At 41.4% G+C, this 13,558-nt stretch overlaps 2 long non-coding RNA genes across 3 annotated transcripts in view; both read right to left on the bottom strand.

The window, feature by feature from the left end:
* Nucleotides 1–459, bottom strand: part of LOC138352543 (uncharacterized) — a 10,406-nt gene extending 9,947 nt beyond the window's left edge. The window contains exon 1 of one of the 2 annotated variants that reach the window (XR_011222823.1): nt 358–459. This is a non-coding gene — a long non-coding RNA (uncharacterized lncRNA). Of the gene's footprint in view, nt 1–53; nt 251–357 lie in introns of those variants that run through there. The other variant, XR_011222824.1, reaches the window with a different exon arrangement.
* LOC138351028 (uncharacterized) overlaps nt 1–13,558 on the bottom strand; it is a 130,253-nt gene that overhangs the window by 47,216 nt on the left and 69,479 nt on the right. The window lies entirely within an intron of this gene.

Below are 13,558 nucleotides of genomic sequence, written 5' to 3'. Positions count from 1 at the left end.
CTAACCTTCTAGCTAGTTTGCTGACCTAAGAGTGTAAATGCCTAGCCCCTAACCTGAGATATATACAAGAGTTGTTACATTCTTGTACAGCCACTAGTACGAGTAGCGTTTCGGGCAGGTCCCTGGAATACGATCCCCGCCGCGAAGAATCGTTTTTTCATCCAAGTACACATTTTACTGTTGCGTTAAACAGAGGCTACAGTTAAGGAATTGCGCCCAGTAAATCCTCCCCGGCCAGGATACGAACCCATGACATAGCGCTCGCGGAACGCCAGGCGAGTGTCCTACCACTACACCACCTGCTGCAATATTATTATAAAAGAAATATTACTTATTATAATCGTAAATACTAAATACCTGTTGTGTTGATTTAGGGGCGACGACGATCGTGGGATCGGATGCGAGCCACAGGTGGCCTACACCATGCTTTCTAAGGCGTCCCTCTCATAACAAAAACAAATCCGTGCATTCATACACAAACAGAGATCCCGTGGTTATGCGAATACTTGCAATTCTTTTACTTAAAATAATAACAATTAGATTAATAATAATTAACATAATTTTTACTCAAGATTCATAAAAATCATTAATCCTATTTTAGAAGAAGATTTATAAGACATCTAAAAACAGATATACAGACTTTGTGTGATATTTATTTCAACATTATATATTAATAGAATGTTGTAACTATTATTTTTAAATATTAGGTAGTTTCCAGCTACGTATATCGCATATCAACGTTGCAAAAAGATTTTAGACTGAATTAACACATTACACATTTATGGAGTAATTAACAACAAAACAATCTTTATTTTCATTGCAGAACATATATCAGAGCATACTAGTGACTCATACATTTAAAATAGTGTGATTTTTAAACAATTTGGTTGTAAACCCGCAGAACCGCCTACCCGCCAAAGACGTAACATAAGAAATAGTATATAATTCATTATTTTAAATTCCATATATAATCATTAATAATTTTCGGCAGCTATCGAGGTTCTCCATAGGTAAATTCCTGTACTCTAACAAGATGCTACTTGCTGTTTAGCTGTTTAAATTCTTGGAAAATCGTAATGACCAGCGACATAAAATATAACAATGAAATAGTAGCTGGTAACTGTAGCTGAACGAAAAATTAAATTCCAAATTGATTAGATGTTTTCCTAAATATGAAGATCGACCTGAAGGAATTTTATGAATTATGGACTAATTAAACAAAAAAAATAGGTAATTTTACTTGAAGAACAGATACCAGAGAATAGTTAGTGAGTACATTTATATTGTATAATGGGAGAAAGCCCCTGGTAGCCGCGAATTAAAATAACCACCTACATTAATTGATAACTAGGAAATAGTATCTGGAAACTTTATCTGAACGAAAACACAATACCAATTTGTTTAGATGTTTTTCTTAATATAAAGATCAACAGTAAGGAATCTTATTCATTATGGACAAATTAACAAAAAAAAAACGATAATTTTCATTGAGGACCATATATTAGAGCATACTTAGTCACTTATATATTAAAAGTATTGTGTATTTTGAACCATTGAGGTTGTAAACAAACAGAACGGCCTACCCGAAAAGTCGTAACATAAAATGTTGCCTATGTTTGCTAATTTATTATTTGATAAATGATTATTATTAATTTACGACAACTATAGAGGTTTCCCATTAGTTAAATTACTGTAGTCTGACTAAATGCTACTACAAAACCTACATAAATCCTGGGAAAGTCACAATGACCAGCGACATTAAAGCATAGAAGGTTAAATAGTAACAGGCAACTGTCGGCGAACGAAAAATTCATTTCCAAATTTATTAGATGTTTTCCTAAATATAAAGATCGATAGGCTGGAATTTTCTGGATTATGGCCTAATTAAGGCAAAAATATATATATTTTTACTTGAAGAACAAATATCAGAGCATAGTCAGTGAGTTATAGAATAATAAGAGTGTGGTATTTCATTGTATAACAAGAGATAGTCCATGGAAGCGATAATAGACGTAGTTTGACACAAAATAACGTCCAAAAACAGCCGTAGAGTCAAACGGCAAATGTTGACGTTCTTTTTAAGAGGACAGGTTGGGCTGGGAAGGGTAGTTGGCTGGTTGATGACAAGCCGGCGTGGAGGGAGTGGAGTACGGGGTGTTCTTGGGTACGTTTTGCCTCCTGGTCAAAACGTTTTGTGCTACTGTAGACGTATCTTGAAGGTAGCATCTTATTCTTGTATAATATACGTAACTTCATGTAGAGAAGAGCATGCTCAATCTCTCTTGAAAGAGATTATCGTCACAACTCTCCCCCGAAGCCTGCACTTATGGGTGAAGTTACGTCTTCAGGTGGTAGAGTGGTAGGTGGAGCTGTCTCTACCTCATAAACTCTGGAGAGGGCGTCTGCTATGATGTTGTCAGAACCTTTGATGTAGAAGATCTCCAGGTTGAAATTCTGCAGATATAAAGCCCATCGTAGAAGCCGTTGATTGTTGAATTGGGCTTGCTGCAGGAAGCGTAGGGGATTGTGGTTCGAGTAGACGGTGGTAGACCGAGCACCTTACAGGTATGATTCAAAGTGCTGCAAGTTCAGGACGATGGAGAGTAGCTCCTTTTCGATCGTGCTGTAATTCTTCTGGTGTGTTTTTAACTTGTAGCTGTAGTAGCTAACAGGTAAAACATCCTCGCCTCGTTGTTGCATCAGGACACCCCCGATGCCGGTACCACTGGCGTCGACATGGAGGATGAAAGGCTTCGTGATATCTGGCGAGGCGAGAATAGGATTAGAACAGAGCAGGAATTTAAGTTGTTCAAAAGCAATGGTCCAATTATACCGTTGCTTGGGGCTGGGTAAAGTGATCAATGGTGTCGCCACCGTACTAAAATTCTTCACAAACCTACGGTAGTAGGAGGCAAGACCAAGGAAGCGCAGGAGCTGCTTTCTGGTGGTAGGCTGTGGGTAATGCTGGATGGCTTGGGTATGTATGTTTAACGGAGCTATACTGCCACTCCCTATCTCAGGACCAAGATAACGCACTTTACCTTTGGCAAAGGTGGACTTGCCCAAGTTGATGGTGAGGCCGGCTGTCAGGAGCTTGGCAAACAATCGTTGCAGCTGGAACAGATGTTCGCTCCAGGTGTTGGTTGCCACAACGATGTCATCCAAGTAGGCGTAGGTGTTATCTATGCCCTGGATGACGCGGTTGACAGCTCGCTGGAAGGTGGCCGGGGCATTACATAGTCCAAATGGAAGGCGTTCGTATCTGTAAAGGCCAAAGGGAGTGGTAAAGGCAGATATTTCCTTAGCTCACTCTGTAAAACATACTTGGTATAGTATCCCTTGAGTAAGTCTAACTTTGATAGATACCAAGCATTACCAATGGCGTCAAGGATGTCATCTATTCTAGGTAATGGATAAGCATCCTTGATAGTCACAAGATTCAATTTCCGGTAATCGGTACACAACCTCACTTTACCTTGCGGTTTCGGCACCAAGATACAGGGTGAGGCCCAAGGGGACTCACAAGGGGTGGCCAGCCCATGACCCAGGAGGTACTGTACCTCAGCACGCATGACTTCCTTTTTGCTCGGGCTGATTCTGTAGAAAGGTTGACGAATCGGCCGGGTGTCAGGGAGTAGCTGGATGTCGTGCTGAACCACATTACACTCCTGTGGATCATCGCTGAACAACTTCTGATGTTCCTTGAAGATTCTGATGAGAGGAGCACTATTACTGCCCTGCTAATAGGTATGAAGATCATTAAGGATTTCCGAGTTGGAAGGCACAGACTCAGTGTTAGTGCTTTCGGGAGGAGAAGCAGGGAAGGTTTCACTGTGGAGGTATGGACCTTTAAAGGTGGATAATGATACCAACACAGTGGGGGGAATACCTTGATACTGCTTCAGGAGGTTGATTTGGCACAACTGGGTCTTCCGCCCCCTATCTGGAGTCTCAAGAGCGTAGTTGTGATTGTTTCTGCACTCCTTGATGCTGTAAGGTCCTGAAAACTTGTTTTGCAATGGAGAACCAGGGATAGGAAAATATGCCCACACGAAGTGTCCTGGTTTAAATTTCCTTAGTTTGCTGCGTTGGTCAAAATGAGTCTTCATCCTCTCCTGACCTTCAATAGATTGTCATTAACAAATTTACGTACTCTCTCTAGAATGTGTTTTAAGTTTTGAAGAAACTGGGGCACATTCTGAGGGTCACTGAAGGTGGTATTACGTACAGAGTCTTTAAAAGCTTTGAGAAGAGTACGGCACTTACGTCCGTAGAGCATCTCATAAGGAGATACTCCTAGAGACTCATTAGGGACACTTCTGAAAATGCACATAATGAGGTCAAGTTGTTTATCCCAGTCCTTCAAGGTTTCATTGCAAAATTTCTTTAGGAGTGCTTTAATAGTCTGATGACTACGTTCAAGAGAACCCTGTGAAGCAGGATGTTAGGGGCTGGACAGTACCTGTGTGATGTTGAACTCCTCCAGTGTCTTCTTGAAGAGATCACTGGTAAAGTTGGTGCCACAGTCAATTTGAACTTCTCTTGGAAATCCATATTGGGTGAAGATCTTCATTAGTTGTTTCACCACAGTAGCAGCCGTAATGTTCTTTATTGGAACTGCTATGGGGAATGTGGTGGTAGGACACAAGATAGCTAGTATATAGGCGTTGCCAGAACTGGTCCGGGGTAAAGGACCAACACAGTCTATGATGAGTCTGTGGAAAGGTTCCGCAGGCACCTGAATAGGAGTCAATGGGGCCTGGGGAATAGAGATGTTAGATTTACCTGCCATCTGACATGTATGACACTGTTGCACGTACTTTTTGACGTCCTTAATCATACCTGGCCAGTAGTAGTCTTGTCTGATTCCGTGGTAGGTTTTGTTAAAACCATAGTGAGAAAGTGCTCCGTGGGCCAGGTGTAGAATATCGGGCCGAAGGCTGGTGGGAACCACTAGTTGTTCGACATTTCCCCAATCGTCGTCCTCCTTCAGCTTACTGGGTCTGTACCTGCGGTAGAGCAACTGATTCTCTAGGAAGAACCCAGGGATACTGTCAGGTTGAGTCTCAGCCTGGAAGAATAATGGTGTTAATGATTGATCTTCCCTCTGTAACTTACGGAACTCCAAACAGGTAAGATTCGGCGGTAGATTCTGAGGGTCTTGAGGGACAGCGGTAGCAGTAGAGTCAGCTGGTTGCGGGCGTGCAGCTTGTGCATGGGTGGTCACCAAAACCGGAGGAGAAACTTCATCACTTTCTTGGACCTCTGCTGAAACATACTTAAAGATGGGATTGTCCACTACAGAGTTACACACCTGGGGTTTGTCCATGATGACCAGGTTGGACGGTTGCTGATCTTCTGCCAAGTCGTTGCCCCGGAGAAGTTGCACTCCAGACATGGGAAAAGGCTTTTCCCTGATAGCGACTTGGACTTCACCGGTCACAAAAGGACAATCCAGGTGGACTCTGGCGAGTGGATACGGAGTGGTAGCAGTGAGGTCAGTGATAAGGACGGTTTCTCCGGTGTAGGTGATGTTAGGCACAGCTGATTTCAATATTATGGACTGAAGAGCCGCTGTGTCCTTCAAGATGTTCAATTTGAAACGTCCCTCCGAATCTGTACTGCTGGCAGAGACAGTTCCAGGATACAGGTGTTTGCTGAAGAGAGAAAGATCATTAATAGGAACACCAACATTCATCACAGGCTTACCGGACTTAGGAGGAGTCGGTTTGGGTTTAGTTGTTTCATTGCCTTTGTATTGAGCTTTCCCACATCTATCTATGGTATGTCCATAAAGTTTGTAATACTTACAATACAATTGAGAGCTTGCTTGGTCTGTACCTACTTTATCGTAACTATACCAAGAATTCTTACTGGAAGGTGGTTCTGGTGTAAGCCGGTGGATGAGGCTGTAGGTGTCAGCTGATTTCGCACATTTGATGTAGTCGGTTTCTTCTTTATCTGTTAAATATAAACGGACGGAAGGGGGAACACGTCTCAAGAATTCCTCAACTAGCATGAGGTTGACGAGTTCTGAAAATGTAGAGACATGTGCTGCTTCCAGCCATTTCATGAAATATCTTTTTTTGGTATTGGCAAATTCTAGAAAGGTGGTGTTACTTGCCATTAGATAATCACGGAATTTTCGTCTGTAGCTTTCGGTGGAGAGAAGGTAGGCATCCAAAACTGCTTGCTTCAGGGTCTGGTAGTCATTATCAGACGCTAAGGTACTGAGAGTAACTGCAGCTCTACCTGTGAGATGCACTTTGAGAAGGGTAGACCATTGATCTGCAGGCCAGCTAAGTTTATTAGCTACGGTCTCAAAAGTGGTGAAAAAGACATCAATCTCTGTCTCAACGAATGGTGGCATTAACTTACTTGCATGGGAGACATTGAAACTTACTGGAAAACTAGCGGTAGCTTGTTGGCATTGAGTGTGGTGTGTAGTTTCCAACGTGAGTTCTTGTTGACGACATGCTATAGCCGTCTCCGCTTGCTTCTTGTCATGCTCGCGTTGTATCTCCAAGAGACGTTGTTTTGCTTCAAGCTGTACTCGCTCACGCTCTCTGAATAGAGCCATCTCACGTTTCTTTAGGGCCGCCTCTCGTTCTTGTTCTTCTTTCAAGATTGCATCTTCTCTTTCTTGCTCTTCTTTCCTGATTGCAGCTTCTTCTTTCCTGATTTGTAGAGCTTCTTTCTGTTTCTCCCGCTCGAGTTTTGCAAGTTCGAGCTTGAGTTTTATAGTTGCCAGATCATGTTTATCTGCAATAGAATAAGTTTCGTGAGTTTCAGAGTCAATCGTCCCTTCATCTAAGAGGTGATTCATTATTAAATTATGCAATTCATTTTTATTGACTCCAGGGGGAACATCTAGTTGATACTCGTGTGCAAGAGTTTGTAATTCGGTCCTCTTGGCACGACTTAAGGTTCCTATTTCACCTGCTGGATCGTTACGAAAAGCTTGGAGACGAAACATGGTGAAAAATAGCAAATAAATGTACAACGAATACTTGTGATATGGCAAGTGTCAGTAACAAGATGACGTGGCAACTGGTAACTATCCTGTGGAATTTTAACAATTAAAGTTAATTTTAGAATGATAAATGATTAGTCAATCAAAATCGCAGGAAATCTTGTACCCGGTACTTAATGTAAGAGGATAAGGGCAAGAAAATCCTACTAAATAAATGAAACTAACTTTCTAAAACAAATGAACCATTTAATTGTTCCAAAAGTGAATAAGGTAGTCCAAGAATGTAGGCATACCTTGCCAAGTCTCTATAGGACAGAAACAAGGGTTTTCCCATTAAATGAAATATGATACTTACAGAATTAGCGAACTTTGTGGTCTGAAAAAAGAAAGCTAATTCCCTACCTAAGTAAATATCATGATCTCTGACCGACGTGTAGGGGTGCGAGTGTCAACTGGTGACGAGAACTGCTGCTGAGGTCCCAACTCAGCAACGTAGTCCGTGCTAGAAGAACTATGGCCCTCTGTATCCTCCTTCGGTCGGATTGCAGAAGATAGAGTGCTTTGACCCGAAGACAAACCAAAGTACCAGGGTACCCAAAATGATGATCTGTCTGAGATTGAGAAATACCCTAGGGACAAAAGATGGTAAACACGAGTAATAACATGGAGGGAGGGAGGGATGCCCAATTAAAAGAATGACTGAGGCCTCCAGTCACCACGTAATCCAAAGTTATCCAACACTCACCATATGCTACTCTAGGAATGCACAATACACACAGCACCATATAAATATTAGAAGTAATGAAAATATTGGAAAGCAACAATATCAATGGAGAGGTGTGGCGAGTGTTCGGGAGTACTGGGAAGACGTAATGCAGGCGTAATGTGCTGCATCTGTAACATAAGATTTCACCTGGGCTGTACAAAATTAGCTCCAGGATGCACAAAAAGGCAAGGAATTTACTGGGTTTGCAAAGATGACAGATTATTGTTAGAGAACATAACTAAACTGATGAAAAACATTCCCGAGTCACAGAGATTACCATTCACAGACAGGTTACCATTGATATATGCGGACTGGGAAAAGACAACATTGGATAACGACCAAAACTCAGGAACAGATAGTTTAGAGAACCGCAGCAGTAGTGTGGAGGAGGAGACTATTGTGGTACAAAATAACAGCAATATTGCAGAGCCAGATAATATAAACGATGAGAGCAACAGTGAGACAGAGTGCATAGTTGAAGGAATTGGGACGAAAAACGGAGATGGCTCCAATAAAGAGGTAGACAAGACAGTCACAGATATAAATACCTTGAAAAACGCAAAACCGGAACATATTTGCAAATTCTACGCTAAAGGAATATGCAAATATGGAAAATTAGGAGCAAAATGCCATTTTCTGCATCCTCGAAAATGCAGGAACATGTTGGAGAGGGGTACATGCCGTTTTGGAACAGGGTGTAGATACTTCCACCCTAAATTATGTCAATTTTCAATTAGGGACAAAAAATGCTACAATCTTCAGTGTCCGGAATTCCATGTGAGAGGTACAGAGCGTTATAGACGGGAAGATCAATATGACACTACTGAAAATTGTTTAGAGGAAGGCAGAAACAGAGTAGTAAATATAAGAGAGAGGAACAGTCAGATGGAACCACTACAGGATTACAGAGGGGAACGGAGATACCCACAAGACTGGAATACAAACTATCAACAAACACACAGGTGCTACATCACACAACACCCGTCCTACTACCAAAACTGGACGAATCACTTCCAAAAAACACACCCTGGACGCAAACACAGTGGCCTCCTTACCAGAGCCTCAGATATTAACACCAAGTAAGGCTTCCAGCACTTCCACTAACACGATAACATCATTTATATTTGCCAACATCCAGGGTATAAAAACAGCAAAACCAACAAAGTTCAATTTATAGATGGTCTCCTTCATGAGGCAAATGCAGTGTTTGCAGCCCTAACAGAAACCCACACAAAGGACTTCCATGATGGTGAAATATGGATCTCAGAGTACAATCTTTTCAGATGTGATAGGAAACACCGGTTTCAGGGTGGGGTCAGCCTCTACATCAAAGACACACGCATCTGTACTGAGCTGCTAAACACCTCAAATGATATGGTGGAAGTGCTGATAATCAAAATAGAGATTTTAAATGTAGTTATTGTCCTTGTATATAAGTCACCGGAGGCAAACCCTCAGCAGTTTAAAGACCAACTAATGAAAATAGAACACTGCTTGGAAAACCTCACAAATCCAGCTCCGAACATCATCCTGCTTGGGGACTTCAACCTACGGCACCTGAAATGGAAGCACCTGGCTAATACAGTAATATCAGAAAGAATACCAGGAAGTAGTCTAAATGAACAGGCACACGCAAATGACCTGCTATGGATGTGCGACAGGTTTGCCTTAAACCAGCAAATAGTAGAACCAACTAGGAAGGAGAACACGCTGGACCTCATTTTCACTAATAATGATGAATTGATCAGGAACATAATGATTACAAATACCTGTTACTCAGATCACAACTTAATTGAAGTTATGACAACCATGGGGAGTAGACCTTCAAAACCAGTCCAGATTCCCGGTGGAGGAGATTTCAGCAAATTCAACTTCAATAATAAACAGATAAACTGGGAGCAAATAAACCAGGACTTCACAGAAATAAACTGGGAAGAACAGCTAGAAAATGCAAACCTGAACCAGTGCCTGGAAAAAATAAGCTCAGTAGCACTAGAAATATGTTCAAACCGCATACCTCTAAGAAAAAAGAGGAAGAGATGCAGATTGGAACGGGAACGTCGTTCCCTATATAGGCGAAGAAAACGAATCGCGGAACAACTTGAGAGTCGCACCCTATCTCAAGAACGGCGAAGAAGGTTAGGTAGAGAAATAGAAACAATTGAACGGAAGCTACAAGAATCATACAAAACCCAGGAGAGGCAAAGAGAGCAAAAGGCCATCAGTGAAATAGAAAGAAATCCGAAATATTTGTTCTCCTATGCAAAATCAAGATCAAAAACCACATCTAGTATCGGGCCCCTGCGAAAGGGAGATGGAACTTTCACCGATGACAACAAAGAAATGAGCGAGCTACTGAGGACGCAGTACGACTCTGTTTTCAGCGAGCCATTAAACACACTAAAGATTGATAACCCAAATGAATTTTTCATGGATACGATACCAACATCAATCATATATCAGACGTCACCCTATCCCCACTGGATTTTGAAGAAGCCATAAACAGTATGCCTATGCACTCTGCACCAGGCCCGGATTCTTGGAACTCCATATTCATAAAGAACTGTAAAAAACCACTATCGCAGGCCCTCCACATTCTGTGGAGACAAAGCCTAGATACTGGCGTTATTCCTGATATACTAAAAACAGCAGAGATAGCACCACTTCATAAAGGAGGAAATAAGGCAGAGGCAAAAAATTACAGACCGATAGCACTAACATCGCTCATCATAAAAATTTTTGAGAGAGTGCTAAGAAGTAAAATCACAAAATACATGGAATCACAGCAACTCCATAACCCCGGACAACATGGTTTCAGAACAGGGCGCTCTTGCCTGTCACAGTTGCTGGACCACTATGATATGGCATTAGATGCTATGGAAGACAAACATAACGCGGATGTAATTTACACAGATTTCGCAAAAGCTTTTGATAAATGTGACCATGGTGTTATTGCACACAAAATGCGTTCACAAGGAATTACCGGAAAAATAGGCAGATGGATCTACAATTTCCTGACCAACAGAACCCAATGTGTAATAGTCAACAAAATAAAATCCAGCCCATCAACCGTGAAGAGCTCAGTCCCCCAGGGTACTGTGCTTGCTCCAGTACTTTTTCTCATCCTCATTTCGGACATAGACAAGAACACAACCTATAGCACTGTATCATCCTTTGCAGATGACACTAGGATCTTCATGAGAGTAGGCAACATAGAGGACACGGCGAACCTCCAGTCAGATGTAGATCAGGTCTTTCTATGGGCTACAGAAAATAATATGGTGTTTAACGAAGATAAGTTCCAGCTCATGCGCTATGGAAAAAATGAAAATATAAAAATGGAAACCACGTACAAAACTCAGGAAAATCATAACATAGAACGAAAAGGCAATGTAAAGGATCTGGGTGTACTCATGTCGGAAGACCTTACCTTTAAAGAACACAATAAAGTAGCCGTCACAACTGCAAGAAAAATGACAGGTTGGATAACAAGAACTTTTCACACTAGAGATGCTATACCGATGATGATACTTTTCAAAACGCTTGTGCTCTCTAGAGTAGAGTACTGCTGCACAATGACAGCACCTTTCAAAGCTGGAGAAATTGCTGACCTGGAGAGCGAGCAGAGATCCTTTACTGCTAGAATCCACTCAGTAAAACATCTAAACTATTGGGACCGACTAAAGAGCCTAAAACTGTATTCCCTTGAGCGCAGGCGGGAGAGGTACATAATAATTTACACGTGGAAAATATTAGAGGGGCTGGTCCCAAACCTGCACACAGAAATAACATCACATGAGACCAGAAGACATGGCAGGATGTGCAGAATAACCCCGTTGAAAAACAGAGGTGCAACTGGTACTCTGAGAGAGAACTCTATCAACATCAGAGGTCCGAGACTGTTCAACACGCTTCCACTACACATAAGGGGCATAACTGGCCGACCCCTCACAGTGTTCAAGAGAGAACTGGATAAGCACCTCCAAAGGATACCTGATCAACCAGGCTGTGACTCATACGTCAGGCTGCGAGCAGCCGCGTCCAACAGCCTGGTTGATCAGTCCGGCAACCAGGAGGCCTGGTCGACGACCGGGCCGCGGGGACGCTAAGCCCCGGAAGCACCTCAAGGTAACCTCAAGGTCAAGGTAAGCCAAGTACGCTTACCGCAAATTGACGTTCTGGTACTAGTACCTGAGTGAAACTCCGTGGACAGGCTCCCATTAAATGTGACGGGAAAGTGTTGGAGTGTAGATGTTCGGTAGTCCTCCAATGGCAGGTGTCAATGCCTAGCCACACTTACAAAAAAAAGATAGACTGCTTGCCTGTTTGTCTGTGGTAAAGTAAGGGAAGACACGCAAAACACAAAATATGAACAATGAAACTTTAATTAATATAGAAAACAAATTTTAAGCAAAGACAATCCCATGGCAATGTACAGTGCAAAAGAACATGTCAAAAACATATAATATAAATGAATAATAGGGATGAAGTTTACTCTACAATAATATAAAGTTAAAGGTAAAAAATAATCAGGTGCTGATAATATGGCGCTTAGCTGAGAAACATCCACCTGATATACAGCGTATATCAGTTAGTTGTTCACTGCTCGAGAGCACAAGGATATTCTGACTTCAATAGCTGGATCAAGCCCAGACATCGACTCAGGTAGAGGGCACTGAGATGCAATGTGCAGGTGTGCAGTCGGCGCGTCACCAATCAGGAGCACGCAGGCTGGGAAGGGTAGTTGGCTGGTTGATGATGAGCCGGCGTGGAGTGGAGTAGGGTGTGTTTTTGGGTACGTTTTGCCTCCTGTTCAAAACGTTTTGTGCTACTGTAGACGTATCTTGAAGGTAGCATCTTATTCTTGTATAATATACGCAACTTCATGTAGAGAAGAGCAGGCTCAATCTCTCTCTTGAAAGAGATTATCATCACAACATATCAATATATATATATATATATATATATATATATATATATATATATATATATATATATATATATATATATATATATATATATATATATATACGACATATATATATATATATATATATATATATATATATATATGTCATACCTAGTAGCCAGAACGCACTTCTCAGCCTACTATGCAAGGCTCGATTTGCCTAATAAGCCAAGTTTTCCAGAATTTCAATATTTTTCATTTTTTTTTCTTATGAAACGATAAAACTATTCATTTAATTATGTATGAGCTAATTTTTGTTAAATCTGAGTTAAAACTAACGTAGACATATGACCGAACCTAACCAACCCAACCTAACCTAACCAAACCTAACCTAACCTAACCTAAACTAACATAACTAAATCAATGATTTATATTCTTAATATAATATAATAATAATATTTAAAATAAACCAATAGGAAACAATTTATCGCAAATAAAGAAAATCACTCGGCATATCTATCACAGAAAAGCCATTACTTCACTATCTTCTGGAATGTGAAGCAACCAATGACCTTAGAAGAGCTTTAAGAGTTCCTGAATCATGCAGTGGCCACCCTGAAGCCATCAACACAGCCACTCTCCTGGTCAACAAAGGTGTCCAGCAGCTGGACACCCTCATAAAGACTGTGAAGCAGTATCCTCCCCCGGGATAACAGCTTGAAAGTTAAATGCAAACTCAGAATACTGAGAAAAACAAAATTGTACCACTTACGGGCTATTCATGCCCGTGCCACCTCTTGGGTGGCTTAATCTTCATCAATCGTCACTCGGCCTATTAGGCAAATCGGGCCTTGCATAGTAGGCCGAGAAGTGCGTTCTGGCTACTAGGTACGACATATGTTTATATATA

The sequence above is a fragment of the Procambarus clarkii genome, chromosome 5, assembly GCF_040958095.1.
Source record: "Procambarus clarkii isolate CNS0578487 chromosome 5, FALCON_Pclarkii_2.0, whole genome shotgun sequence".
NCBI lineage: Eukaryota > Metazoa > Arthropoda > Malacostraca > Decapoda > Cambaridae > Procambarus > Procambarus clarkii.
Note: the sequence above shows the minus strand (reverse complement) of the source record. Positions and strands in the feature narration are given on the sequence as shown.